The sequence below is a fragment of the Aethalodelphis obliquidens genome, unplaced genomic scaffold, assembly GCF_003676395.1.
Source record: "Aethalodelphis obliquidens isolate GAN/ISIS:26980383/991018 unplaced genomic scaffold, ASM367639v1 scaffold1450, whole genome shotgun sequence".
NCBI lineage: Eukaryota > Metazoa > Chordata > Mammalia > Artiodactyla > Delphinidae > Aethalodelphis > Aethalodelphis obliquidens.
Genome location: NW_020839361.1, coordinates 1 through 6,329, shown reverse-complemented (window position 1 = coordinate 6,329; position 6,329 = coordinate 1). Strand labels below are relative to the sequence as shown.

Genomic DNA, 6,329 nt, shown 5'->3' with positions numbered 1-6,329 from the left:
CTTTGTCCCTTTGATGCCACGTATTCTACTTTACCCTACCAGCAAGCTTCCTCAATAGGCATGAGATCATCAGAGCAACTTCTGCTCTCAGCTGTCTTGCTACAACTAAGCCCCTGGTGCGTGGCGTCCTCGAGGGCTCCAGGTGAAGGCGGTCCAGTTAATGCCCCTGCGGCCTTTCCATCTGGCTGGCTCACTGCTTCTCGGCCCTCCTACAATCATGTTATTCTGCTCTTTGCTTTTTATCGATTGTTTTGTTTGTTTCTGAGCAATTCTGTTAAAAGGAAGACATCTCACTCTAAAAGAGATCTAGTTTAGGCTGGAAGATGGAGAAAATGTTCTTCTAACCGACTCTTCACATTTCCCTGGATGTGACCTGACTAGCGGGCTGGCTTCTTGGGTGTGTGACCTGTGCACACAGATTCATTTTTCCGAGGTACTGGATCATTAAGGGGCCAGGGCTTGGGACCCAGATTTACCTGGTTCTGAGGTCTCCTGCTTTTCTCCACCCTGGCTGATTACAGAAACCCAGCTTTCCTCTGGGAACAAACACTTCAGCTGATCCTCATTGGCTCCATCTTAATTCGCCTAACTGCAAGCACCCTTGCTGTTGTCAAATCATCCAGGTAAATATACTGGTATTGAGGGTTTCTTCCCCTCTGGAAGCTCAATACTCCCACAGCAGGTGACCTTTAAGGTCCTTTTCCAGCACAAAGAGCCTAAGATCCTCCAGGGAATGTTCCTCAGCTCACAAGCAAAGTATCTGCATTTTCATGTATGTCCTGCCCCACCTGGCTGTTTAACCTAGAAGACATGGTGTGAGGAGGGAGATTTCCGGCTAGGGGATGAGGGGGGTACGTTTGGTGAGTAAATCCACCCAGTGGCCCAGGTTCCCATCTAGCCCCCGTGTGCTGTACACACAGCCTGGCCCTCAGGGGTCTGGGGCTTAGGAAGAGAGGAAGAGGTTTTAAAGCTAATTTCAAATCTAAACTTCTAAACAGTAAATCAACAAACCCCGCTGATTTTCTCTCCCTCATGCCTCGTGTTTCTCTCTCTCACTCTCTGTTCCACACTCTTGTTTGTCATCCTTTTTCTCCTGTGTTCAGTGGAAGCCTCCATCTGCACCTCCCAGGAGCCGGCTGTGCAGGGGGCCGCATCCTGCGCTCATCCCTGCTTGTTTCTGCCCCTCGGGCTCATTCTCCCCTTTGCATCAGCTACACCCTCCTGCCCTTCCCCCAGCCCAGACTGCCCTCCTCGGTCTTTTTCTCCAATCAAGCAGCTCTCAGAGTCCCAGTAAATCCTCTTTCTCCAATGCTCACCCTGTCCCTAAATATCTCAGAAACAAAGAGACCAAAGCCCCCCTTTCCCTCTGTCCAAATTCCCGTCCCGGGATTATCCCTACCCAAAACCCTCCGCACCCAATATTCCCCACCTCCCTTGCAGAGTTGACCCCCAGATGGACAAATGGACACGCGCCCCAGCTCCAGCCCGCAGCACCCATCTCTGGGGACCCCCCAGGAGCCGGGCTGGAAGGAGGGGAGGCATCCAAATCTTACCTATGACCGTGAGCCTGGTGCCTGGGCCAAAATACTGCTCATAGGAGCACAGTGAGAAGCCCCGCACTCAAACCCCCGCAGCTCCAGGCCGCTCCCGGGTCCCAGCGCCCCGCTTCAGTGCTGCGAGGGGACCAGGTGCCCGCGGCCGCCCCGCCCCGCGCTCGCCGCCTTCCATCTCGCCCCGCCGCCGCTGCCGGGCCCGCGGACACTCACCCACCACGGTCAGCCGGCTGCCGGCCCCGAAGGGCAGGGCGGCGCCTGTAAAGCACAGCCCCGGGGCTCCCCACCGAAACCGAGGCGCGCCGCCCGAGCTCACCTAGCACCAGGAGCCGCGTGCCCGGCCCGAAAACCGGGGGAGAGTCACGGCCCCCCAGCGCCGCGCAAAAACCCGCCGCGCGTCCCGCCCCGTCCCCGGCGGCAGCGTCCCCGCTCACCTAGCACCGACAGCCGGGTGCCCGCGCCGAAGTACTGAGTTTCAGTGCTCACAGCTTCTGGGCTCAGCACAAAAAGGGGTCCCGCGGCCCTGCTGGCGTCCTGAACGCCCCGCTCCGCTAACGCCCCAGGGCACCCCGCTCACCTAGCACAGTCAGCCGGGTGCCCCCGCCGAAGAACAGAGGGTCGTTGCTCACAGCCCTGAGGCCCAGGACAAAAACCGCCGCTGCGCTCTCCTGATGTCCCAAACTCAGCCCAGGTCCCCACCGACCCCGAGCACAGCCCCAAATGGAGATGGGCAGCAGCCCACCTCTCTCCAGCCCGCCCGAACGAGCGCTCAGGGACCCCAGCTGCCCTCCTTACCCAGCACAGTCAGCTTGGAACCATTGCCAAAATACAGCTCGGTGTTCACACAGCCCTGGGAACTCAGGCACAAACTTAGCCTTCCCTGAGAGCAGCCCAGGAGGGTCCAGCGTCCACTCCCCAAAAGCCAGGATTCAGGAGGTCATCCAGGCTGGGCAGCCCATCCTCCCTCCCCCCTGGAGCAACCTTCTTACTTAGCACAGTGAGCCTGGTCCCTGGCCCGAAGTGCAGCTCATTGTAGGAGCACAGTGGGAAGGGGCTACCAAGAATTCCTCCTTCTTCCGCTCCTCCCCTGGCACAGACTGGGACCACCCTCCTTCTCCCTGGCTTCTCTCTTCCCACCTCTCTTCAGAACTAGCTGGACACAGAAATCTGGGCCCTGCCTGAGGTCATCCCCAATTTGCAGACAATGAGCTTGGCTTGGGGATTTACAGTGGTTGTGAAATTGGAAGGGGTATTTGTGATGGAGATTTTGCTGGACTGGGAAGTGTTCCAGGCTAGACCCCGCCTCTTACTACTTCCGTGACCTGCAACCTCCCTGGCCTTCGTTTCTGCAACTGAAAAATGGGGTCATATCTTCCCCACAGCGTTGTTGCGAGTGCTTAACAAATTACACACCTGCAAGTACTTTGTCAAAAGGCAAGGTTTGTGAAAAGCACAGAATCATGACTCCACTTTGTGGCTTGATTCTTCGCTTTCCTGGAAGCTGAGTGTGGAGCAGGGAGGGGCAGAGGTGATCACGGAGTCCGGATCCCTGCGAGATCACATCAGGGACCTGCTCAGGAGATCTCTCCCAGCTACTCTCCCCATGCAGGAGCCCCACCCGGGCAGGTGGAGCTATTTTCTGAGGCTGGGCTTTTTGTAAAAGCCCTTCCTCTAACTGAATCATCGTGCCCCCCCGAAGTCCCCACAATGTTACACTATGAAACAAAAATGTCCTCTCCTATTGTCCCCCTCCCCTAATGACTGTGCGGAGGCAGGAAGTGCAGGTGGCAGAGCTTGGTCTGATTGAGTGGGGTGGGAAAAAACCTGAGTAATCGAAAGTGGGGAGGGCCTTGGGGAATGTTAGGGTGCTAGTGGAGGGGGAAGGGGACAGAGAGGCCCCTCCTGGAACCTACGCCACCCTGAGGACATCTCCTATGTCATCAGGGCTCCCCTCTGGGACTCACTGTGCCCACCTGCACAGACTGGCATTTATAGTGAGGCACGTGGGAGGAGCATCCCTAGAGCAGGGGATGGCAACTCAGGGCAGGAGGACACACAGCCTGGAAAGCTCTGCGATTCCCCATTGCTTCCTGAATAGGGTCCGAGCTCCTTTCCCTTCATTAGTCCACAGACACGAAATGCACATCTACTATATGCCAGGCCTCACGCTGGTTGCAAGGACAGAGTCCACTCTCAAAGCGGGAAGCCCCAACCTGCCTTTTCAGCCTTGTGACTTCCATCTTGGACCTCGCAGACCCACTGAGCAGAAGTACCTGACCCTGTAGTTTCATATCCTGTTCATATATCCGACTATCATGACCTCTCTCCCACATGGCTAACTGAGACCGGTTCTTCCTTCGAAGAACTGCCACCGTCTCAGACTCTCCCCTGATGGTCCCCGTCAGAAACCTCTTGCTAGCCTCTGCCTGCATTGTCGGAGACAGATCACCTTGCTATTGCAAGCATCACCGTGTGTGTTAACTTTCTATTCATGAATTATCCCCCTATGAGCAGGGAAGCTTCTTGGGGACTGTGACCTGGATATCTTTGTTTTCTTGAAGGTTACTAGCAAATGTTGCAATGATATGTGCTTAACGAGTAGGTGCCTCTGCTCATGCATGCATGTAGACATACGTGTTTGTGCATGTGTGTTGGTATAGGTGCAGACACCCATGTTAGAATGCACGCAGAGTTCCAGTAGTGGGAGGAGGCTGTGTGCTGCAGGCCTGTGGGGGGCGGGAACAGATGGCTGTTCCAGGCAGCCCTTAGGTGGTATCTGCTCCTGAATTGGGTCACTTTGGGCAAACTCATTGATTCATTCATTTCTTTAAAGAGAATTTATTGGGTTAGTACACTGAACCAAGGTACTGTGCCACATCGCAAGGATACTGTAATACCACACAACCTGGTCCTCAAGGAGCTGACCTTCTAGTGGGGGTGCCAGACAAGGAAAGAGGTAGTTTCCATCAACTGTGGTCAGTGGCAGGAAGGAGATGCACACAGGGTACTGTGATAGCAAAATGCAGGGAGAATTTCATCCATTTGCATGGAGTAAGGGGCAAAGATCCTCCAGAGGCGGCTACTTGCTGGGGAAGACGTCACCGCTGAATCCGCAAGGATGGGTGGGAGCGCACATGAGTCATTCCAGGTAGAGGAGTGCAAGATGGCCTGAGCGCCAGTGACTCGGGGGTTCAGGGTGACGGGAGTGAGGGTGAGTGTGGATAAAGTGGTGGAGGACAAAGGTGGGTCTTTTATGCCATCCTGCGGACTTTGGGTTACATCACCATGGTGACAATGAGACAGTAAAGAGCTTTGGAAGGATTTCTAGAAATACCAACAGGGCTGATCCTTGGTTTTAGGGAAACTGATTTTGTATCCTCTCAGGACTGATCAGGGCCATATTCACACACATTTAATTCACTAGAGTGAAATTTATATCCAGCTTCGTAACTTAAACTGGAAGGTACATCTGATAATGAGAATAGATAGTAATTTCTCTTCTTCTCACCTGGAATCACTCCTTGGTGATGGAGAAAGCTGAGTAGCGCCCTCAGGGAGACAGTGGAGAGAGCGTGGGTGACGCACATGACACCCAGCTTGGTGGCCGTGGGGACATGACCACTCACAAGTGGACACAGCTCTTCCTCAGAGCACCTTTGTCCAGGTAGGACAGAAATTTCCTATAGACAGCATCACACCTTTTTCTAGGTTGTTCCAGAGTAAGCCTCTCTCTTCACCAATCACACCCTTTCACGTGTACTTGAGTTTTGCCGGCAGTGTGGAGTAGTACCACCCACAGGCTGGGTCCCTTGACCCTCCTACCTGAGGGGCCTGCACTTTCTTGAATGCCTCTTGTTTCCACCCTGGCTGGAGTCACATGGGACTTCAGAGATGGACGGAGGAGATATCTAGGCACTCACAAGGCAGACTCAAGCCAGATCAGGCCATTTTTATTGGTTGAATCCGTTCAGGCCCGCCAGGGTCCCCCTTGGGCTAGGGAGATTTTGGTCATGAGTGTTTGGGGGGCATGCACACAGGGGTAGATACTGGGGTGCGTAGAGAGATGAGAGCAGCTCTTCTGAAGCACTGGGTAGGAATGGAAAAAGCAGAATTCACATCAGGGCCATAACAGGCTGGAAGCTCCTGGCTCCACCTCTAAGCTGGCTTCAGGAATCCTTTCTCTTGACCTGAAGAAGAGAAAGTTTGGGGGTTACCAGGAGCCAGCAGTGCTGGGGACTGAGAGGACGTAGGGTTTCCCACTGACAAGACAAATAGCAGGGTTCCCCTAACATCCATCATGTTTTCAGGTGACCCCAGTTTCTCCTTCACAGCATGGTACTTGCATTGTGATCCCAGACATAAGTGTCTTCTGAGGCATGTGGGTGACTCCCCCCTTTCCTCTCTGCCCATTCTGGTCCCGGCAGGGTCTCTGTGTTCTTGGGTGTCAGTTGCTGTGTTTCAAGTGTCACCTCCAACCAGCCGGCCCCATCCTGCCCTCGTCCTTACCATGGCCATCAGCACCAGGGCGCTGACCAGCACAGCATACAGGGTGGCCTTCCCCAGCAGGATCTCATAGAGGATGGTGGCAGACAGGACCCCTTGCTGGTAGGACGCTGTTGGCAGGAAGGGAGAGCAGGTAGGTACCTGTGAGCAGGGATCTCTGGTCTCCTTGCCCATGCACCACCCACCCTTCCATGCCCCACCAGGGTTCATGGGTTTTGCATTCTCTGGTTCCAGAGCAAAGACCATGGGAGATGGAGACAAAGGAGCAGGGGG

General features: G+C 54.8%; 2 long non-coding RNA genes across 2 annotated transcripts; both read right to left on the bottom strand.

Moving 5' to 3' along the window:
* Positions 1–236: 236 nt before the first annotated feature.
* Positions 237–3,089, bottom strand: LOC113617046 (uncharacterized). The gene is made up of 2 exons (XR_003431482.1): positions 2,349–3,089; positions 237–2,186 (listed from the first exon to the last, which is right to left on the bottom strand). It is a non-coding gene; the product is annotated as an uncharacterized LOC113617046 (long non-coding RNA).
* Positions 3,090–5,482: 2,393 nt separating this feature from the next.
* LOC113617045 (uncharacterized) lies at positions 5,483–6,223 on the bottom strand. Its single transcript, XR_003431481.1, has 2 exons — positions 6,060–6,223; positions 5,483–5,740 (listed from the first exon to the last, which is right to left on the bottom strand). It is a non-coding gene; the product is annotated as an uncharacterized LOC113617045 (long non-coding RNA).
* Between the last annotated feature and the right edge of the window lie 106 nt (positions 6,224–6,329).